General features: G+C 44.2%; 1 pseudogene across 1 annotated transcript; it reads right to left on the bottom strand.

Annotated features, from left to right (window-relative positions):
• Positions 1 to 12,512: 12,512 nt before the first annotated feature.
• On the bottom strand, positions 12,513 to 14,135 carry LOC308494649 (T-complex protein 1 subunit zeta-like; annotated as a pseudogene). The gene has a single exon. The product of its transcript is annotated as a T-complex protein 1 subunit zeta-like (transcript).
• Positions 14,136 to 24,338: the final 10,203 nt, after the last annotated feature.

The raw sequence follows: 24,338 nt of genomic DNA, 5'->3' as shown, positions 1-24,338 counted from the left end.
TTAAATTTGTACACATGTAAGTTAGGACACAACATGTAAACCATGGTAGCAGGTCTCCGTATTGACAACTAATAGGACATTGGATGTTATTTTGGGAATAGTTCTAAAAATATTTGCTAAGATGGAATCAAAATTTTCCAAACCATTTAAATTTGATTAATTTTTTTGATATTCATTAATTATAAACTACATTTGTCTTTGAACTTTAATACATAATTTCAAATATAGAGGGTGCCAAAAAAATGTATACACATTTTAAGAAAGGAAAGAAACTATTAAAATTGTAATACTCAACATATACTGATAACAAAAAAATGAATACAAGTCATATGTATACATTTTTTTAGCAACCCTAGTGTATGAGAAGAAAAGTCACTTTTGAAAACGTGAAAAATAATTTAAAAAAAATAATTTTAATTTACAAAAATCTTTCAATATTTACTTTAATTACTTTTGAGGAGAATGTATTCAAATTTTGTACACTTTGAATGCAAATTACATTTGTAAAAAATCTTTTGAGAATTAGTATGAGTTCATATCATGACAGAACTGAAAGTAGCTAAGTGGAACTCAGAAAAGAATACAAAGAAACTTCTGGGTTTGGGTGGGGCTAGAGTGGTGAGTATGTGGGGGGAACTTAGAGGCAGTATAAATGATCAGATTTGGGTCAGGGATGGATTTAAGATCGGACATCAAGATTTGGGGTAAAATGAGGGTCACTTTAGGGTAAGATTCAGAGCAGGAACACAGATAACCTCTAGCACTTTCTGATATGACACCGTACACTAGGACTTTCTACAAAGAAAACCAGGCTTGAGGCTCTATAATTACACCTTGTTTGGCTCTAAAAATGACATATCTCAGCTCAATCAACTGATATTAGTCACCACACTCAATTCCATATGAATTTTAGCTGTTTTCTAAAATTAAATCCACTTTCAGAAGACAAAGATTTGCTACCACCAAGGACAATGATGCTGATAAATAATGACTCCTCCCATATACTAGGCACTGTGCCCAATGCTTTCAATTAATCCTCACAGCACCCTTGCTTGTCAGCAGCTCAGAGAAGTTAAGTAACTTGCACAAGGTCACACAGCTAGTGCTTGGTGGAATTATACCATTGACCAAAAACCTAATATGTGCTTGATATTTACTTGTGTTATCTCGAGTCCCAATGGAATCTTTGAAAGGCAGGTGGGCACATTACTTCACCTCTCTATGCCCCCATTTTCTAGCCAGTAAAGTGGTGACTATAATTATACCTGGCTTTAAAGAAGCTGTTGCGAGAATTAAATGGTGTGATACATGTACAGTGCTTAGCACGGTGCCTGGCACAGAACAAGTGTCCTATCAATGTTAACTGCGTGTCCCTTTACCTTCATTTCACAGGTAAGGAAACTGAGGCCCAAGTCCCTAAGCAATTGAAATCCAGGTCTCCTGGGCTCAGCCTGTCTGGTGCAAAGGTGAAAAGAAAGGACTTTCTCCAAAGTCTGAAGCAGTGATTAAAAGCTAAAGATTTTGCCCAGAGCCAGAGCCAGTGTCTTGCGTCACCACGTCCCAGCTGAGTGGCCTTGGGCAGGCTTTCCCCCTTGCTCAGAGCCTGTTGCCCTGAACTTCAATTTCTTGATCTGGCAAAATAATAAATTTGCATCGCAAAATGATCCATTCGTGTGTGCTTATCAGGAAACTGGGAACTCTGCAACCTGAAGGTGTGTGTTCCGGCTCTTGCAAAATAGAAATAGACCTGAGCTCAGAAACGGCTGGTTTCTGTTGCTTTATTTTGTCAAGGTTGTTTGGGGCTTCTTTCATCCATCAAATTTCTGTTACTGTCCCATACAGCCCAGCAGACTATTCGAAAAGGAAGTAGGTTTGGACATAACATGTTCTCTCAATGAACTTGACTTGCGGTGCCAGTGTCCTGATCTTATCTTTGCTTCTTGGAAAAGGAAAAAGAAGCTCAGAAAGGTTAAGTCACTGTCCAGGGTCTCACAGATGGGCAGTGAGTGAGCAGGATTCAGGCCAGCTGTCTGAGCCCAGAGCCTGGGAGCAGCACTATGGTGGCCCAAGGAGGTGACTTCTCAATTGCTTGTTAAATGAAGCCTTGGTGGCTGCTGGGTACTGGCTTCAGGACCTGCAAATGGGATTTGAACCCAGTTTTAACCATCTTAGAGCTCATAGCCTGGGAGATGAGGGTTGGCTGGTAGGGGCACAGAGAATGAAACAAGGGTACTTGTCTCCTCTAGAAAGTAGAATGTGACAATTGATGCTATTGGGGGACTTCATGGCTTTTCACAGAATCAGCGTGAATCTGAGCTAGAAGGCTCCCTGTAAGTCCTGCAGTGTGGCCTCCAGCTATCCTGGTATAACACAGTCCCGGCCTCTGCTTACACCTCCAGGCTGCTCACTGCCTCCTGAAGCCACGATGCTGCAGACACAGGAGACCAGATACGTTTCTGCCCAGTCAGCTGCATGGACCACGGGCAGGAGACTCTTCAGAGAAAGGGGTTGATTGACACGAAAGATGGATGAGGGCTGGAGCCGGAGGAACGGATGGCAGGGCTGTTGTGGCATAGAATGAGGGCTCATTCGATAATTATTCATCAAGCTCTACTGTGTGCCAGGCACTGTTCTAGGCACTCAGTGTATAGCAGCGAACAAAATGGACTAAAAACCATACCCTTGTAATGCTGACATTCTAAACTATCGTGCATGATGTTAAAAGATGATATGTACTGTGCAGAAAATAAAAACAGGATAAGAGGAAAAAGTGTTGAGAGTATGAGGGGAGAAAGGGTTGCAAGTTAAAACAGAGTGATCAGGGAAGGTCTCACCGAGAAGGTGACATTTGAGTAAAGAGCTGAGGAGGTGAAGGGTGAGCCACATCAACATCTGGGAGAAGAGCTTTCATGCAGATGGAACAGCAAGTGCAAAGACCCTGAGGTAGGATTGTGCCCAGCCACGTTTGAGGAATAGTAAGGCTAGAACAGAGTGAGTGAGGGGGAGACAGGGTCACAGAGGTACTAGAGGTGTGATGGGGGCTGGGAAGCAAGGGGTTAAGTAATGCTGAGTTCTGCTTGGTGAGAACTGGGGGACCTTGAAGGGTCTTGAGCAAGTTTTCACAAGACCACTGGCTTTTGTGTGGAGAGCAGATTTAGGGGGGCAAGGAGGCCAGTGAGGAGGCTGTTGCAGTCCTCCAGGCAGTGGCTGGGTGAGAAGGTGGTGGACACGACAGGCCACCCTGGCACATTGGGTATGGAGCATGCGGGGTCAAGGTGACACCCAGGCATTGGCTGGAGCAGCTGGAGGGACAGAGATTCCATAGCTGGGATGAGAAGGACTGGGGAGCCCGGTGCGCAGGAAGGTCAGGAGTCTAGTGTTGGACGTTTATTTAAAGTGCCAGTTGGGCATCCATGTGTGATGTCACATGGGCAGCTGGACGTAAATTTGGGCTAGAGGTATAAAGTTAGGAGTCATCAGCCTATATATAGTAGTTAAAGTCAAACACCTGGCTGAGATGGCCGTGGGAGCAATTGAAGTTGGGCCTCCTTCCCCTCCCTTCCCCTCAGGGCTGAAGGAGGTGGGGCTCAATATGAGGAGGTCCCAGGAGATGAGCAGGGACCAGCAAAGGAGCCTGAGAAGGAACAGCCGGGGAGGGGAACCCCGGAGTGTGGGAGGAGGGAGTGAGCAATGGACAGTCTCAGGCACTGCTGAGAGGGTGGCAGTGTAGTTGGTTGTCCAAGCCCAGACACCTGTGAGAACAACAGTCATAATCATACCAGAGCAGCAGATGTGAACCAAGGCTGTCCCAGGGAAGCTAGTATGTATGGAGGCCTGATGGGATGGGTCAAGACAGGTAAACAGGAAACGGGTCACTGGCTTTCATACCCTGGAGGTTGCTCGTGGATAGAAATAGACAAGGGCGGTTTTGGAGGAGTGGGCTGGTGACAGTGAAAGCCTGGGTTTAAGAGAGAACAGGGGGAGAGGAACTGAAGAGGACCAGCTGGAACAGAGACATGGGGAGGTGGCTAGAGGAGGAAGTAGGTTCAAGAGGAATGCTTTTGCTTTTCAGTTGGGAGAAATAACATATTTGTACGCTAAAGGGACAGGGAAAAGGTGGCAGATCATTCAGTAGATGTAGTTTCTGGTGAGGCTGAAAGGTGGTAGGCATTGGGGAACGAGAGGGAGTGAGATGGGTTAGAGAGGGGGAGGGATAAAATGGAAATTCTGGGTGAGGGGGTCAGTAATGACAAAGAGATGATAAAATCTAGTAGCAAAAGGAAGGTGGAGGACAAGGTCATAGGGGGAAGGAGGCCCAGGAGCAGAGAGGCTGGGCATTAGAAGGGAACGTGGAAATCGCCAAGAATTAGCACAAGGACATCCTGAGGTTCAGTGAGCGAGGAGCCAATCTTCAAAGAATGGCTTAGCCTGATGATGAGATTCAGCACTAAGGTCCTTAGGGGTAAAGAGGGAAGGATAATGGTCTGGAAGCATCTGCTTTTCCTCCAGTATGTCTCCTCTTCCTTATTTATAAAACCCCTCATTTGTAGCTTAGCGTATGGACACCCAGAAAAACACATTTACCAGCTTTCTTACAGCCATGTGGTCATGTGGCCAAATTCTGACTATTGGGAAGTAAGTGGAAGTGTGTGTGCCACTTCTGGGAAGGGTCCTTTACAGGAGAGGTGCACCCTTCTTGGTTACTTTTTCCTTCCTGCTGGCTGGCAAGAGGATCTAATGGCTGGAGCTCTAGCAGCCATTTTGGACCATGAGGTAACCTTGGGAATGTGAGCTGGGTCTGTGGAGCAACCAGCTAGGAGCCTTGATTTGAGACAAAGAAACAGAGAAAAGACAACAAACCCATCTTATTCAAGTCACTGTAACATGGAGATTTTTCTGTCACATGTCGTCAAACCTAATGCTAATGGCTACAACTGGAGAGTTATATTTGGGTCACACTGCAGATGGCCTTCAATGCTCATGCGCATTGGTGGGTGCTAAGAAGCCTTTGAAAGTTGCTGAACAGGATGCGAGCTGATGGGAACTGTACATTCAGAAAGGCTGTGGAGAATAAATTAAAAACAGGAAGGAGAGAGTTGAGATGAGTACGGGCAGTTCAGAGGTAAATGCTGAAGACTTGGATCAATGATGGCATCGGAAAGACTACCGTGTTTCCCTGAAAATAAGACCTAGTGGACCATCAGCTGTAATGTGTCTTTTGGAGCAAAAATTAATATAAGACCCAGTCTTATTTTACTATAAGACCGGGTATAACATAATATAATATAATATTAATATAATATAATACTGGGTATAATATAATATAATACTAGGTCTTATATTAATTTTTGCTCCAAAAGACGCATTAGAGCTGATGGTCCACTAGGTCTTATTTTTGGAGAAACATGGTGGGTCTGGAAGTCAGGTTTTAAGAAGGTTGTGAGGTTGGTATTAGGTTTAACAAGCAATTCAGGATCTTGATTATGGATAGAATTGGGTTGCGGAGAGATTTGGGGCTGAAGTTTATGTCAGAGTTGAATTTCCAGTCAGAGATAGGAATAGTGCAATAGCAGGTATCTGGCAGACTCAGGAGGGGACATTTAAGGGCTCCAGGATATGCTTTCTACTAGGATTAGTGTTTGATGCAGCAGCTTTTAGAAATGCGTGGGCTGTTTTGAGTTGTCACAATGACTGGGGCGTTGCTCATGACGTTTAGAGGGAGGAGCTAGATGTCCTGTAACGCAGGGAAACTGGAGGGTGGTTCTGCTCCAAATGCCATGTGTCCCTAGGAAACACTGAGGCAAAGCAGTGAGGCAAAGCAGGGAGTAGTGGGTAGTACTAAGTTTGAATTCCCGCTCTGTGGCTCTCTTCCCTGGGTACACATAAGCCCTCACCTTCCCCATCTATAAAATGGGATGACGATAGAGACCTTGCAGGACTGTGAGAAGATTGGTAACACAGTTTGCTGATGGCCCAGCACAGGGCTGGCCTAAGGGGCCGCAACTGGGAGCAGTGGATATCCTTAGAGCTCTGGGCCACGCTAAAGGCAAACCTGGCTAAAACTGAAGTACAGTCTGGGTGTAGGTTCGTTTGGGGCCACGGTGCCCAACCATGGCTCTGCATTAAAATTACTCAGAGGGCTTTTTAAAAATGCTGATGATTTTCTTCCCAGAAACTCCGAGTTAATTAATATAGAGTGGGGTTTAGGTGGTAGGAGTTTTAATGGCTCCTGGGGTGATCAGAGCCTTCAGTGGTTCTCAAAGTGGGGTCCCCAGACTAGCAACATCAGTAATACCTGGGAACATGTTAGCAGTGCAAATTCCCAGACTTCACCAGTGACCATCGGGAGCTCCGAGGTGGGGCCAGCAACCAGCATTCCAGCACACCTTCGGGGATTCTGATGCCCACTCAAGTTTGAGAGACCCACGCAGCACTGTCTCGAGGAGGCCCTCAAGAAAAGACTGGTACTGCTTCACCTGTGGGTGGTTCCCACACTTGTCTGAATAATGAAGCCATCTCACAGTTGCGTGGATGGCCGTGGATGGCAAGCTCCATGAAGCGGGGGACTATGTCCATCCTGTTCACAGCCATCTCTCCAGGGCTTGGCCAGGGCCTGTGCTGAATAACTGAATGAGGAGAGAGAGACACAGAGAGACAAAGAGAACTACTGTGAACTTATTCTATCTTGGTCCCACAAAATGTGAGTCTAGCGTTTCTAGTGTCTAAAGATACGGATGTCTGGCACAAATGGGCCCTTTAACGCCTGCCTCTCCACCTGGCGCTCAAGGGAAGTGATATGGGCTGTTCCACCCATGGGGGAGCGCGGCCCCTGCTACCCAATCAGAGTCTGTGTGTGTCCAGTGTGGTGCAGGAATGCAGCGGGGGTATACATCTTGACAGACAATTTACGGGGTTGTTTCTTATTCTTACTTTTTGTTTTCAAACAATTTCAAATTTATACATAAGGTGCAAGAATAGTAAACAAACTCTGGAATATCCTTGGCCGGAGACCCTCTTCACGTTTCGCTAATTGTCCTAATAATGGCTCTCTAATCCTCTTTAATCTATGAGGGATAGTCAAGGGCAATTTTCCTATGTGCCATTTTCACTTATGAGCCATTAATGTGTCTTGAGAGTTGTTTTCAGGACCCAACCTCCACATAAAAAGCCACTTACTGGACATCATCTCAGCTGAATCCCCCACCCCTGGAGGTGAGCAGGAACTCTGAATCTGACCTAAAGTCAGGCAGGGCTCTGCTGATGGCAGGTAACCAAAGTCCACCGTAAACTAGCTTAAGCTCAGAAGGGAACTGATTTGCCCTTTAACTGGGCCCGCTAGGAGCATTCTCACCTCAGGCACAGCTATACCCAGGGCTTCTAAAGGTGTCCTCAAGTCTCTGTGTCACCCTCTCTGTTTTCCTCTGCGTTGGTGGGAAAGGTGACCTCTGATGGTTCCCTGATCACATCAGTTCCCCCAAGGGCGTCCTGACTGCTTCCAATGGAGTCACTGGAGTCCTGGATTAGTCTTTTTAGGCCAAGAGAATGGGGGTACTCTGGCCAGCTCTCTGTGCTGGCCTCTGGGCAGACCTCTGTGATTGATCCCCGCCCTTTGGGAGAATGGCAGTTCTAAAAAGGGAAAGAGGGATTCTGCTACTCCTAATTAATTGGAGAGTAGTCCACGTGGGGAGCTATTGTCAGAGTCAGGAATAATAATACTAGCAGTAATTATAACATTTATTGAGACATTGCTGGGTTCCAGGTATCATACTAAGTGCTTTATCTGAATTAGTTCCTTTAATACCACCATTTTATGCGATGGAAGCTATCTTCATACATGCTTTACATACAAGGCAACTTCATAGAGAGGTGTAGTCACTTGCCCAAGGCCACACAGCCAGTACTCAGCAGAACTGGGGGTCCCACATCTGCGGGCCTCACTCCAGGGCACACCGTCCACCATCCCAGGCTCAGTAGGACCAGGTCTCTTGCTCCAGGCTGGAGGCTGTTTCACTGGCACTCTGGAGGTCCAGTGCACCCATGAGCCTCGGGGAGCAAATGTCTCAGTGCAGATTGCTATCGGAAGTTTGCCATTAGCGCCTGAGCGGAGAGCAGAGCCCCAAAGTACAGAAAACAGAATAGGTGAGTTTAGAACAACCCACTAGAATACTTACCTGAGCTTTACAAAGCCACAGTGCTCAAACTGCACTCCAGACCAACTAACCCAGGCATTATTCTTTAAGGCTCCCCAGGTGAATTCAGTATCCAGCCAAGGTGAGGAACCACTAGTTTAGAGGCCTTGTGGCTTAGTAGAAATAGCTGAGAGTGAAGATCCACCTGGGTTTGAGACGCGGCTCTATCATTGCAAGCTGTGTGACTTTGGGCCAGTCACTTAACTTCTCTGAGCCTAAATTTCATCATCTGTGGAAAAGGCCCAAGTCCCCTCTACCTTATGCAGTAGTTGTGAGGGCGTAATGAGACGATGCTGTAAGGCCCCTAGCATAGACCTGGCACTTAACTCCATCATTATTAGTAGGGAGGGGGCAGTGCAGACCAGGCCCGGGTCGCAGGCAGGATCAGGCCTGCTCAGGACCACCCAGGGAGGCAGAGCATTGCCAACCACTCACTGGGATGAGACTGTGGAATGGGCTTTCCGGGCTGCTGGGACCCTCAGATCCCCGCCCTCCGACCTGGGGCTTCCGCCTACACCGAAGGCCTTGAGGCTTCTGAATGCGGTGAACTTGGGATGGGACGGTGTGGGGGGCCTGGGCGGGGGTGGGGGAGGGGGTGGGAGTTGGGGCAGAGTGGGTTGAGGGAAGGGGGAAATGGCAGTGTGAGTGCACTGACTTAGCCTCACCACCAGGTGGCGATAGGAACCCACCTACTCGGGGAGGGCCCCCGGGCCAGGCTGAAGGATGGCCGGGAATAACACGAAGATATTAGAGGACTTTTTTCTTTTCCCTTTCCTTTTCCCTTTCCCTTTCCCTTTCCTTTCCTTCTTTTCTCAGTGCTAGGTAGTATATGCTAAAGCCTTATTTTCTTTCATTAACAGTCCTGTGATAAGCGCCATTATCCTCCTTCAGGGAGTGAAGAAATTCAAGTGGTGTTGGTAACTGGCAACTAGAAACTGAACCCAGTCAGAGTGACTCCAGATTAATCTCTTAACCACAGAGGTCATAGAAGGTCAGAGCCGCAAGGGCCGTTGGAAATCCTCCTGTCCTGTGATTCCTAAACTTGTTTGATGATAAAAATCACCTGAGGCTCTTTAAAAAAATATTCCAAATTCCTGGGCCCTAGGCCAGTCACTGAGTTAGAATCTTCCAGTAAAAGGGGCCTGGGAACACGTGTGGTTAACAAGAGTCCCTGTCTGGAAACATGGATCTGCTCTCAGAGAGGAAAAGTGACCTGCCCCAGGTCACACAGCTAATCCTCTCCAAGTTCCTAATACTCTCTAATCCAGAAGCCAGACCACCCTCCCAAAAAGATGACACAGTATACCATTTGATCCAGTAATTCCACTTCTGGGTATAAACCCGAAACAATGAAAAGCAGGATCTTGAAGAGATATTTGCACACCCATGTTTGTAGCAGCATTATTCACAATAGCAAAAAGGTGGAAGCAACCCAAGTGTCCATTCAGGGATACATGGAAAAAAATGTGGTGTACACATACAATGGAATGTTGTTGTCTTAAAAAGGAAGGGACTTTAACAAATGCTACAACATGGATGAACCTTGAGGACATTATGCTAAGTGAAATCAGCTCATCACAAAAAGACAAATACTGTATGATTCCATTTACATGAGGGAACTAGAGAGGTCAAATTCACAGACACAAAAATAAAAGGGGTTGCCAGGGGCTGAGGGGAGGGGAAATGGGGACTCACTGTTTAATTGGTACAGAGTTTCAGTTATGCCAGATGAAGAGTTCTGGAGATGGATGGTGGTGATGATTGCACAACCATATGAATGTACTTAATACCACTTAACTGTATACTTAAAATGGTTAAGATGGTTAATTTTATGTGTATTTTACCACAAAAAAAAAAAAATTGGGGTGGGGAAGATGAGACAATCTGTGCCCAACTGTGGAGGGTTATCGTGGTGAAGAGTGAGAATGTATGATTTTCTTCATCTTTTGAATGATTTTGGGAATAAATTGTATATGGAATTTGATGAGTATTGTCAAATCACCTCTCTGCTTGAAAAGGATTGTACTAATCATGTGTGGATATACTTTTTCCCCAATAACTTCACCAACTTTAGGTTTTACCATTTCAGTTTTTTTTCTATTTAATGGGTGACAGATGGTACTTCATTATTACTTAAATTTTGATTAAAATTTATTAGATCTAAACTGGAAAGTCCAGAATTTACCGATGTCATTGACAGCCTTGGAATAATTTCCCCCAAAATGTTAATTCTAAGTTTATGACATTAAATAAAACAAATCCATGTTTATTGTTAAAGTAAATCAATAAAACTACTATGCCTGTTACTAACAGGAGAAAGTGGCTACTGCTTGAGTTTCTGCCTTGATTGTTGCTGCTTATTCAGCATGAATTCTAGGTTCTCAAATGGAGGCTATTAAGGTAGAGGGATGGAGGTGGGGACCACATGTATAAAAATTCCTGTTCATTTTGCTGCAGCCCTCATTGGCCCTCACAGTGGCTGTATGTAATTCCTAGGTCACTCTCCCTATGATAGGACAAACATGGTCAGTGAGAGGCTGGGCACAGACTTCCCCTCTCCCGCTCCGTCCACCAAAGGGTCCTGTAATTGTCAGTGCAATTTCTCCTCCATCTCTCTTCCCTTCCTAAAAGACCGATGATTTCACGTGGGAAAATGGCTAAGTTGAGCTAGGTATGGAGGAGGAGCTTTTGCTTTTGATTTTGTTTGGTGGGAGATGGAGATTGAAATGTGCAGCAGCGAGGAGCTTCAGGGTGTGAGGAGAGAGGAAATGGGGTTTTAATTCGTGTGGCTGTGAACTATGTATACGAATCCCTTCAAAGTCCTATGAGCAGTGTGATTAAAGAACCAAAATTGCTGGTTAATTGCTTTAAGCTACTGGGTTGTAGTTCTTGTGTCAGATACCATTCTGAGACCAAATCACATATGACTGAGCTTTATTAGGGTTCCTCCCTTATTAATGAACCTGGGCACAGACTCTGCAGCGTCCAACACCCCGGTGTCTTGGCTCTTTGTCAGCCCTGCCACCCACCGCCATAGCCGCACCCTGGACCCTGTCATCACCTGAAACTGCTCCACCTCTGAAATTACACCTCACACGTCCCACTCTCTGTTGACAGTCTCCTCCCCCCACCCCTTACCCACTTGCCTCCACCACACCTCTCCTTTGACCCCATTGCGAACTTCTAGCCCATGGATCCCAATTCCTCTGCCCAAGCACCCTTTCCCTTTTCTCTTGCTAATGACACCTACTTTTTCCTTGAAGGAAAATTCATTTTTTCTCCCATGTGGATAATATGATTCAGCTGCGGCTGGCTCTACCCTCTCCCACACCTGGGGTAGGCATATCCAGGCAATCGTATGTCAGAACCCCCTGGCCACAACCATGGTCAGGGAGGGTCAGTCCAAGGAGAGCCCATCTAGGACTATCGCTGAGACTCCAGAGAAGGGGACATACTTTTCCTGCCCAGGTTGTTCAGGTGGCAGGACATAGCCTGGCGTTGGTGGGGGCCACCTTGGGTTTGAAAGCCTACGGGATATTGAGAAAAGCTGTGCAAGGAGGGAAGTATCCTAATAGTCTTGTTGGGGTGTCTGGAACCAGCCATTCCTGAAACGATCCTGGGTTTTTCAGATGTGTGAATCGCCTCTCTGGGATCTGTGAGACAGGGTTGGATTCTATTACCCAAAACAGACCTGAATCGATCAGGGGCTCCTAACTGTGGTGCTGACCAGAACCGCACAGGGAGATTTTCCTTAAAGCCTTTTTGTGAAGGGTAACACAGACACAGAAAACCGCATGCAACGTAAATGTACAAGGTAGTGCACCATTATAAAGCCACTTCCCATGTTATCTTGCCAAGGTCAAGAAATGGAAGACTGTCAGCCCTTCCTCTCTGTCACAGGGGTGAGTGCCCTGACTTCTGTGGCAGTCAGGTCCTTTGTGCCTGGATCCTTTTCAGCCTGAGTGTGCTTCGTTTTGCCTGGTTTAGAATGTTGTGTGAATGGGATTATTTATTAATCTTTTTTTATTTGTTTTTCAAGGAATATTTAATAAGGTAGATAACATGCTTTTCTAACATGTATTTTTATCACTTAAACTAAAACAAAACATCCTGTTCTTTGGGTGAAAATGGCCTGCTTTATGTGTGTACACTGAGTGCAATTAAAAAAAATACGGCAGTTATAACTTCAGACTTTGGAATTTGAATAGGTGCCAGTGTTCTCTCCTTTGTTTTTCCTATGGGAAAAGAAAACTCCTTGGAAAATCACTTGAAACTTGGACAAAAATTCCATAGCTGTATTTGTAGGATCATTCTATAGAGTCTTCAAGATTCAGATGCCACAAGGGAAACTTCAGTTCGACCTTTTAGAGAAGACATTCCAGCTCGCATGATCTCATTGACCAGGAGAATGGTGGTGGCAACCACAGCGCGGGAGTGAAGAAGCTGTTTCTTTACACAATAGGTGTTTCGTACACCTGCTTCTACTGCTACCATTGGCTCGCCTGGGTTCAGGTCCACACCCACAAGTTGACCTGAATTTGAATGTTCAGCTTGAACTTTAACTAGTGTTTCCTGAAGGTCAAAGCCAGAATTCAGAGCGAGAACCTTGGGAACCATGAGCAATGCATCAGCAAATGCTTTATCTCCAAGTTCGGCTCTGCCCTTTTCACTGAGCTTGTATTTAATCAGGGCTTCTGCCATCGCCAGTTCTACCACATCAGCACCGGGAACTACACAACCGGCATCAACAGCCATTTTTACACAGCCCTCAAGCCATCACTTGTTGCATCTTGGATTTGAGAGAGGGTGTCTTTATTTGGTCCTTTGACCAATAATATGACAGAATGAGGGTTGTTCCATTTCTCAGTAAAGGTGAACTTCTCTTCTCCCAGTGTATACTCATAGATGAGTCCTGCATGTCCCAAGCAATCAGGATTTAGGTCATCAAAAGAATTTAGAACTATCCCCCTACAAGCAAGAGTCAGCCTTTCCATATTTCTCATTTTAGCTCTGCGCAGAGCTGTTATACCTTCTCTTGCGAGAGCATCTAAGGAAAATGGGTCAATTCCCTTTTGATTAAAAACAACAAATCCTTTGTCTGAGTCACCACAGACTTTCTTTTTCAGTTCTATTATCTTTTTAACTCCATCTTCAATGAATTTTCTTTTACCTCTTACTAGTTTCTCCCTCTCTTCAGCACTCTTGTAAAAAAAAAAACCCCAGAATTCATTTGTGTTTTTTATATTCTAGTGACACTACATGTGAGGATGTAAGCATCTTCTATTCTTTTTTTTATATTTGGATGCCGTGCCCCATGGTCCAAAATAAGATCTCTGATTAAGCTCATATCTGTTTCAGATTTGTTTCATCGCCGTGATCTCAACCATGAAGAGGTCAATAGGTTCATCTTGCTTTTTTAACGGCCAAACTAGCGTCAACGACAGCCTCTGTTAAGACCTGAACAAATTCAGCATGAACTTTAGTAGAGTTGCTCTGACCCTGTCTGTGAGTGTTTCCCTGCCCAACTCTTAGCTTACTCTGACTTGTTTCAAAAACTAAAGTGCCTTTTCCTTTGTAGCTTCAGATCCTTCTGTGTCTATTCTGGGATGAAGCCCTTCAGAACTGTAGAGATCCACCTGATTCAGCTGCTCTCCAATGATTAGGACATTGGAAGTGTTACCAATGATGTCATCCTTGGTGGTCACTACTTTGGCTATGAAGGAGGCTGTTGGGTGTTGAATTTGCATTTCATGAAGCAGTACATTGTCATCTGTAGTAAGCTCGATGTCTCCGGCACCAGAAACAAGCATCTTCATAATGCCCTTAGGCCCGAGGTTGGTCCTGAGCACGTCCTGCAGCCGCTCTGGGCCATGCTGATGTTGACCGCCAACGCTGCCTGGGCTCGGCCACCTCTGCCTTGGGGTTCAGGGTCTTCACAGCTGCCATAGCTGACCGAGCAGAAGAAAAGTATTTATTCATTTTAATGAAATCGAATTTGTCGGATACTTTTCATTTAAGGTTGGCGCTTTTGTGTCATGAAAGGAAATCTGTCACCACCCTGAGGTTTTCATCCTAAATCTTTTCTTTCACTTTCTATTATCTTTTATAATCTTTCTTGTTCTGCCCTTCATATGATGACACCCAACCTGGGGTTTATTTGTTTATGGTGTGAGGTAAGGGTCAAGTTTTGGTTTTTTTTTCTCCCTTACTGGATTTGTTCCTGAAAAGGCTCATCTTTCCCTGTGCTCTTTAGTGCCACACAAATCACAACCCAAATGTCCAGTTTCTAGTCTTTTCCTCAGCCTGTCTCTCCTTGCACAATCACTGCACTTTTATAAAAAGTTTTAATATCCAGTAGAGCAATATTCCCATATTATACTTTTTTAGGAAGCTATTTTTGGTGCTTTCATTTCCATATGTACTTTAGAATCAAGCTGTCACATTCTCCAGACGAAACAAACAAACAAACAAAAACCCTATGAGGATTTTGATTTGATTGTGTCGAATCTATAAATCAATACATTGTTCCACATTGAGTCTTCTAGTCCTTTTATTATTATTTTTTTGAAAAGATGCACATGTTAAGAGGAGATATAGAATGGAGGGACCTAAAGTAATTATTTTTTCCAGCTTTATTGAGATATAATTGACATATAACACTGTGTAAATTTAAGATGTACAGCTGTTGATTTGATACACTTATATATTACAAAATGATGACCATTATTTAGCATTAGTTAGTACCTCCATCTTGTCATATAATTACCATTTCTTTTGTAATAAGAACATTTAAAATCTACTGTCTTAGCAACTTTCAAGTCGCTAATATAGTTTTACAAGCTATACTCATCATGCTGTACATTAGATCCTCAGAATTTGTTAATCCTATAACTAGAAGCTTGTCTTCCAATCTTTGAACATGGTGTGTGTGTATATATATATATATATATATATATATATATATATATATATATATAAATATATATATATATAAATATATATATATACATAATGTGTGTGTGTGTGTACTCATGTGTATACTCACACACATACATTTATTCAGTTAAACATTTTTTTCTCTATGCTTTTTGCACATCTTTTGTTAGATTTATTTCTAAATAATTGCTGTATATTTTAATGCTATTAAGGGCTTATTTAAAGTCCAGATTCTTTGGCTCAACCTTTGGAAAGTCTGAGTGAGTAGTTCTGGGGTGGGCCCAGATGGGAATTTTGAGAAAGCTGCCCGAGCGAGTCTGATGTGCAGCCAGGCTTGGGAACATGGGCCTCTCTGGGGCTCCACTTGTTATCTCTTTTCAAGTCCATTCAGCCCCCTCCCACCCCCACTGGCCCAGTCCCTTAAGCCTATGAACAGGCTCTACTCTCTATCTTGGAGTAAACCCCCTAATCCTCTCTGGGTCCCGCCATCTTTTTCTTCTCCCATTTATAGCCACTTTCAGAAGGGGTTGTCTACACCTCTGATCTCAACGTTTTACGCTTGCGTACTTCTTTCAATAAATTTAGAAAACCGTGTAGCCCCTCACACATTTTTAATCTAATTCGAGCCATCCTTTCCTACCCTGCATTCTTTCAGTCTACCAGGCAGGCTCTCCTCTGGGTTCCCTCATGCTCCTTCAGCCTCTGCAAGATGACCTCTGATGCCTGTATGGGGCTACAGCTGCTCCACTCGAGGTCTTTGGACTTCAGTGCCACTAAACTGTGGAGACAGTTCCAGTCTTTGTCCTACCTGCCTTCTCTGCAGCATTTGAGGCTCTTGTCAATCCCTCCGTTTACTGGCTCTCTCCCCAGGTGCCCATGACATCACACTTTCCTGGCACCCGACCTCTCTAACAAGCTACTCACTGACTATGATGAGTGATTGACAGGAACAGGCTCACAGGGGGGTACCTGATGGGGGGTACCTGGGATGGAGGGTGCCGGAGGGGTTTCCTGGACTCCACCTCCTTCCTCTCCCACAGTGCCAATCCCATACCGAGTTCTGCTGATCATACTCCCCTCTCACGCAACTTTTTTTTACCCCGTGATGAAAAAAATGTTGATCACTGTAAAAATTTAAGCATACCGAAAAAAAAAGAAAGAAAATTAAAATTGCCTGAAATGCCCCTACCCTGAGAAAGTCCACCATCATAATGTAGGCACTTGTTCCTTGATTTGCCTCTCTATGCATTTATACACACATGCGTTAGTTTACGAAAAGTTAGTAAAAATGGTTATTATTGTAGACACCTTTTTTCCTTTTAAAATTTTACTTATTTATTCATTTTGACTTTTCTTCCTCAGAAAACCAATGTTAATCGTCTGGTGTGGGGCCTTCCAGATTTTCCACTTGTTAATAGAATCACACATAAAACCACTGGAACACGTATAGGATTATTTTTGTTACTGTTTTTATATAAAAATGTGACCGTGTTATATATCACATCTCTTCTTTTTGCCTATTTAACTTAACCCTTCATATCAACTAGTACAGCTTTAACTCACCTTTTTTAATGGCCGTGCAGCATGGATATACCACCACTTAGTCATTCATTGCTCCGTTAAGGAGCATTCCTTGTTTTTCAGTTTTGTCTAGTTTTGTTTTCATACTAATGGGTGAAATGCTACACATTGACTAATGCTACAATAAATATTCCTGTACATATCCATCCTTATGTGCTGTTGCTTTTATTTTTAAGGGGGTTGATTTCTGGGTGTGAATTGCTGGGTTAAAGGGTGTGTATATTTCAATTTTAATATTTATTTACAGATTGTTTTCCAGAAAGTCTGTCATGAAGCACATTTTCACCAGTAATGAATGAGAATAGAACAATTTTCCCCATATACCTACAAATAGTAGGTATCATTTGTGTATGTGTGTGTGTGTGTTTGTTGTTACTGATCTGTGAGTATTAAGTGATAGCACACTATTACTTTAATTTACAGTTCCCTGTCAACTAGTAAGACTAAACATCTTTTCATATGCTTATCAGACATTTGGATTTGCTCTTCTCTGAACTTTCTATTCTTTTCCTTTTTTCCAATGAATTATTTGTCTTATCAGTTTGTAGGGGCTCTTTGTATAATATTGATATTAACTTGTCTCTCACATGGATTTAAAATGGTTTTTTACTCTATTAATTCCCTTCTGACTTTGGTGAAGGTATCTTTTGCCATAAACAATTTATAATTTTTATGTAACTAAATGTACTACCTTTCTCTTCTAGCTTCTGGCTTTCTGGTATGGTTTATAAGGTCTTTCAGAATATATGCTTTATATATTCTGAGTATTGTTTACATTTATATGTTTAAAGCATCTGAAATTTATTTTTATTTGGCTGTGTCAAGAGGTAGGACCTCATTTTCTTTGTGGTGAGAGAGCCAGTTGAATCTGCGTCACTTATTAATAAAATACCATGTTTTTCTCATCCAATTGAAATTCCACCATGGTTATATATTAAGTTCAATCTAGATTGGGATTTGTTCTAGTGCTCTCTTCTGTTTCACTGACTTTTAAAAATCATTTTCTTGGCCATGCTTGGAAAGGTGTTGGCAGGAGTCGGAGTTCTGGAAAAGTCCATCGTCCCCATGTCCTTGGTCAGGGTGGGTGGCCTAGGTTGCTGCTTACACCTGGCAAGACCCCCCCTTCCTGCACGTACAGGATTGTTTCTGCACTGTATGCCTATATACACTTCTCTGCACCCTGCTTTTTTCTCCCCGACAGCCTTGCCAGCCACTCAGCCCAACCATTGCTCTGCTACAGACACCAGGACTAATCTCATTACACACTTTATCCCTGTTTACCGGTCAGCCTTCTCCCGGAATCTAATCCCCATCTGGCCCTTCTTTCCTTTCGCTCAACCACTCATCCGGTTTCCCACCCTCTAACCACTGAAACGCCCCCTTGAACTCAGGCATGGGAAGGGCCCTAGGATTTGTTTTCTATGAACAGTTCCTTCACCATCAGCTCTTCTGGAAAACTGCCTCTCTCTGAGGACACTGCTTCCTCTCCTCCTAGCTCCAATGGGGGTTGTATTCTCTCTCTCACTCCTTCTGCCACTGGGCCGGTGACTTCCTTGCTCCATTTCCAGAACATGACTCTTCCTTCTTCTCCCCAAACTCCCGGCTTTAAATCTCATGCTGTTTAACGTACTATTGTTGCAGATGTCTACTGACCCCTGGTCACTCCTCATTCCTTGAAGAGGTTAGCCCCTGACTCACTGCCTTCCTCTCTAACACCACTCCAGCCATAATTCTTGACATGTTTAGTGTCTACGTAGATATCCCTTCCCTCCCGTCCTATTGGAGGGAGGGGAACCCACACCAGCTCTGGCCTTTCAGTCCTCTGACTTTTCTCCACTTGTGACCTTGCCCTCCAGCCAGCCTCAGCACGCCTTCCATGCTTTGTTACCAACGGCAGGCCTCTCACCTTGGGAACTTGAGCTGTAGGCACCCTCTCTCTACTTGTCTCCCCACTGTTTCTTTATCTTCATTGCTTTGGGCACCCCCTTCTCCCCTTTTGTGGTTGTGGTTTTAGCTATCTCCTGGCTTCCTCAGAGATGGCCTTTCTCTTATATGAGTAGTAGTACTGGATTCAGCGATATGAAATCACTTACCAGAGACCCTGGATGGGACGTGTGCCCAGTTATCTACTGCTGTGTAACTGGCATAAAACAACATCCGTTTCATGATTCTGTGGGTCGGCGATTTGGCTCAGCTCAGCTGGGTGATTCTTTTTTTTTTAAAAAAAAATTTATTAGTTTCAGGTGTATAAGACAAGGTAATACTTAGACGTTCATCATTTATATCCCTCACACTGTGATCACTCCTCCCCCCATCCACTATCCCTCCGACCTCACACCGAGCCATCACATTATATATATAAAATTATAGTTGGCATTCATTAATGTTTAGCTTCTGGTGTACAATGCCATGATCAGGCATCCACAGTATCCCTGAGGTGGTCTCCCAAATAGGATGCATGACCATCGGATACCCAACAAAATCTTTACAACATTATTGAATAATAAGTTCCCCAAATTAATTTTCAAAAAACCCTGAGGCCATCTTGTGGTTACCAGCTGCTTCCTAATCCCTTCACCTTTCCCCTTATCCTCCCCCCCCCCACCGCCCGCCCATCTAACAACTGGGTGTTAGCATAGCCTTTGGTCCCTCTGGTATATTGACCCGGCAAGTGATTTTTTTCTGTGGGACAACTTGCAAGTATTAGCAAGAGCTAATATAACCTAGTATGCCCAACATTCTAGCTCATATAACCAAGAGCTAATATAACCTAGTATGCCCAACAGTATACCCTTGGTCTTGCCTCAAGGCTACGTCTCCTGTTCTCTCTTAAGCTAGTCTGCAGAGATTGTCATCATTCTACTGTCTCAGGATGTCACTTCGCTGATGATGTTCTAATGGGACCTAATGAGCAGGTCACAGCCAGGACTTCAGATTCCGAACTAAGGCCCAAGCAGGCCTGAGGGTGGCAGACAGTTCATAAAAATGTAGGGATTTGCCATCTCAACAAAATTTCTGGGATCCAGTGGTTTGGATGGAGCAAATTGAATTATTTCCTTAAAGTGTGAATGTTGTGCCTTGTACTACTAATGTAGTACCTTGTACTAAAAATGCTTTGTAGGTCTTTTTGGATTTCGGGAGGTGTAATGATTTGAATTGTGTTTCCCAAAAAAATGTGTTGATGTTCTAACCCCCAATACCTTAGAAGGTGACCTCATGTAGAAATCAGCTCTGTGCAGATTAATCCAGTTAAAATGAGGTGAGTAGGGTGGGCCCTAATCTAATATGACTGGTGTTCCTATAAGAAGAGGAAAATCTCACATAAGGACACAGCCACACAAGGCTGTGGCACAGGCAGAGATCAGAGCGATGTGTCTATAGGCCAAGGAATATCACAGACTGCTGAGAACCACCAGAAGCCAGGAGAGAGGCATGGGACAGATTCAACCCCCAGGCCCTTGGAAAGACCATGGCCCTGCGAAACTTTGATTTCGAACTTCCAGCCTCTAGAACTGTGAGAAAATACATGTCTGTTGTTGGCAGCCTCCTGTGTTTGTGGCAGTCTGTTCCAGCAGCCCTGGGGAATGAATACAGGCGGCATGAGCATCACACGGGAGAGTGCAGCTCTGATCCGTTTACTGAGTTTTGAGCAGGGTCCATAGAGGGGCTGCTATGCAGATGGCCCCACAGCTTGGGCCTTCTGATCCAACGGGTTTAATAAGAGTCGATGTATCTAGGGCAAACAAGAGCCACTGAGGAGCCCTGACGAAGAGTCACAGCACACAGATAAGCTTTTGGAGCCATCCCACATCCTCTTCTGCAGAAAACCACTTTCCTTTTGATTTAGCCCCAGGCGTGCTCCTAGGCCCTGGCAGAGACTGAATGTTTGGCCATAGGACATCCAGTGGCCATGTGATCTGAGGGCCCATTAGGTGCTGGGTATTATTTGACCCACCAAGTCATAAGGTAGACAATGTCCTGAAATATGGGGGTTCATCTTACACAAAGAACTGCTTTGGAGAAGGACCCACACTATACAGATCTGGGAATCAAAGGGTGGGAGGGTAAGTAGGTCTTCTCACAATTACATCTAATAGTCTATTCATAGAATTTTTGCTTCCTGTTCCTGCAAGTCTGAACTCTGCTGGTTTGAAGGTCATGATTCCCAATGGAGAAATGCTGCCACCATGGGACACAGCATTGATTTTATTGATCTGGAAGCTGAGACTGCCACCTGAACATTTGGGCTCCTCATGTCACTGGACCAACAGGCAAAGGAAGGGATTACTGTACTTGCCGAAATGATCAAAACTGATAACCAAGGAAAAATAGGGTTACTATTACACAGTGTAATCAGAACTGTATCTAGAATCTGGGGTGCCTCTTAGTACTTTTACATTCCAAAGTAAAAGCGAATGGGAAACAATAGCAACCAACAAAAGGCAGGACCACTGAGAATTCATATCCTTCAGAAATTAAATAAAGGGTTATCCCCATCAAATAAAGAATTCAACCAGCTGAGGTGCTAGCTGAAGGCAAAGGGAACATGGGATGGGGAATGGAAGAAAGAAGTTATAAACAGTTATTGACATCAACTACTGTCTTGTAGTGAGTTACAAAAACAAGAATGTACTAGCTAGGTGCATTTTCTTTCTTGTTGTGTATACACACACACACACACACGCGCGCAATAGATATGCAGTTGGCCCTTCTTATTCCCAGGTTCTGCATTCATGGACTCAACCCACCACTGATTGAAAATATGAGGTTGGACAATTAAGTTCGTGAACTTCCCACCGTGCACTTACATCATGTACTGCATAACACTGTTTTAGTTAACAATGGAGCGCATATATGATGGTGGTCCCATAAGATTATCCTGCAGCTGAAAAATTCCTATCATCTACTGACAGTGGCAGCCATGGCAAAGTTTCAGAGCAAGACATTACACAATACATTGTTACAATTGCCTACACTATTCAGTACAGCAACATGCTGTACAGGTTTGTAGCCTAGGAGCTGTAGGGGAACAGAATTTGTCACCCCAAACTCTTTCTCTTTGGTATAGGATTATTTTAGGCTGGTTAATTTTAAGAAACAGCGGACATGGCAGAAGCTCTGAAAACCAAGTAGAAGTTACCCTGTGTAAAAAACACTTACATTTGTAAGGGAGGTCTCCATTTGTACGGGCGGGCGTCTCCCGGGCTGTGCCAGGAACAGGGAGATGACCTCATCTCTAGAAACTCTTATCAATGCAGAAGACAACAACTTAAATTTGCATAAATAACAACCTTGCCCTTGTTTACCGTGCTTTTCCTGGTCTTGTCCCATAACTGATTCCCCTGAGCCCCAATATCTTTTGTTTCTTAGCTGAAGATGGTATTTAAGGTGGTGCTTTCAGCCATTTTGGTGAGAAACGCAGTTTTCTTAGGTGTATCCCATGTATGCAGGAGGCATACATGTTATTAAACATTTCCTTGTTTTTCTCCTGTTAATCTGGCTTTTATTAGAGGGATGCCTGAGCCAACAACCCAGAAAGGTAGAGGGAACATTATTTTTCCTCCCCTGCAAAGCAGTAGACTATATCATATGTAGCCTCGGCATGTAGTAGGCTATGCCATCTAGGTTTTTGTGACTACACTGAGGATGAAAGGGGCACTGTAACAAGTTTATCCAAGAGTAATAAGGTCATAGGGTGACCTTATCATAAATTCCTAAGTGGGCAGGTCAGTGTGGGTAGTCACACCCCAGGCATGTACCTTCTTTAGTAAAAGGTTTACCTGCTCCTTAAGCAAGCCGTGTCCACTGTTTTTGTGCTTCTATGTTAACATACCTTTGAAATAACCACCCAAGAAAGTGCATAATCTTGTTAATGACCCTGTAATCCAATCACTGCCTTGCCTTCTCCCACCTTCCTGTCATCTTCCTTATGTGCCCTCGTTAATTTCAAATGCATAAAAGAAACTGCAAAACTCATTCTCCAGAGCAGTTGAGCTCTTGCTCCCTGGCAATTGCCATCAGTTTTGGCTCAAATAAACTCATAAGAATTCGCTGCAGGTTTGGATGTTTCTTATGTGGACATTTACTGTTCCCTCCTTAATTCCAAAAGTATAAAAAAGCCCTGCAAACTGTCTGGGAATCATTTTTCTCGGTCTGTTGAGATCTTGCTTCTGGGTGCCTCCTCTTTTTGGCTCCAATAAACTCTAACAAATGCTTATAAAAATTTTCTACAGGTTTGGATGTTCTTAATTGACGACACTCTAGGATGTTTGCACAATGAGGAAATCTCCTAACAACTCATTTCTCAGAAGGTACACCGGTGGTTAAGGGGCCCATGACTGTGTTTGAAAAAAGTTACACTGTTGCTGACCTAACTGTGTAGTTAGGCCCACAGTGGTTGTGTCTGTACTGAATATGGACAGACTTTTTCTTGTCATTCTAAACAATACAGCATAACAACTATTTCCACAGCATTTACATTGTGCTAGGTAATCTAGAAATGATTGAAAGTATATGGGAGGATGTGCGTAGGTTATATGCAAACACACCATTTTATATAAAGGACTTGAACATCCTTGGATCTTGGTATCTGAGAGGTCCTGGAACCAATCCCCCACGGATACTGAGGATACTGAGGGACAACTGTATTTCTGTCTCTTCAATTGTCCTTGATTTTATATAAGGATTATTATTGGTGGTTAACATTACAATTTAGTCTCTAGATACAGAATATGCACCTAGAGTTGTGATTGACTCTAGAAGTAATTAACGCCATTTAGAGATGGCTGGAGGGACTTCGTGTATCCCCTTTGGGGAAAGGATGAGAGTGTCTTCATTGGTTTGAAGGATAGCTGCATCTATCTTGTTAGGCAGAAGCATAGTGTTTTGTGGTTACGCGGAAGTTCAAATATAGGTAGAGGGGTGGATTGTGTCAACTGTTATTGGCTCTTCCTCTACCCTTCTGTGTTCTGCTCTGAAGCGTTGGAGCTGGGAAGTGGTGCGTTCCTCCTGTCTTTGGCTTCCTCTGAGCTCCTGCCAGCAGGGGTCGCTAGAGGGAGACTGGCGGCCCAGAGCTGAAACGTTGTTTTTTTTAACGTGGGCGCAGTTCTCAGTGGCCCATGCCGGGATCAAATGGCAACGTTGGTGTTATCAGCACCACGCTCTAACCAACTGAGCCAACCAGCCGCCCCCAGAGCTGAAACTTGTCCTGTGCACTTGCTGGGCCTTATCAGCCTTGCGTCAGCAATGGACACATCCCCCCGGCAGCAACAGCTGGCTTCAGCCTCCGGCTTGTTTGGGGAATCCCAGCTCCAGGGTCTCCACAGCACCTTGCGCTACTCCCACCAGTGACACAGCATCTCCCCTCCATGGAGATCTGAACCCCAGTTTTGGGGGCCCCTCTTCTGAGCTGTTGGGGTAGTAGCACCAGCGGGATACCACTCTTCCTCAGGTCCAAAGCTCACCTCCTGAGAGTCCCCGGCTCCAAGCTGTTAGGATCTTCCTTTTGTTCTCCCAGCCCTCCTGGCGCTAGTTGCTTCCTGAGGAGCACATATCTCTGTGCGACCTCAGTGTCCCATTTTTGCTTTTTCAGTCTTCCAGCCCCTGTTTAACCAATGTCCTATTTTTACATTC

This window comes from Rhinolophus hipposideros (assembly GCF_964194185.1).
Source record: "Rhinolophus hipposideros genome assembly, chromosome: 3".
Taxonomy (NCBI): Eukaryota; Metazoa; Chordata; class Mammalia; order Chiroptera; family Rhinolophidae; genus Rhinolophus; species Rhinolophus hipposideros.
This window is presented reverse-complemented; position numbering and strand designations above follow the sequence as displayed.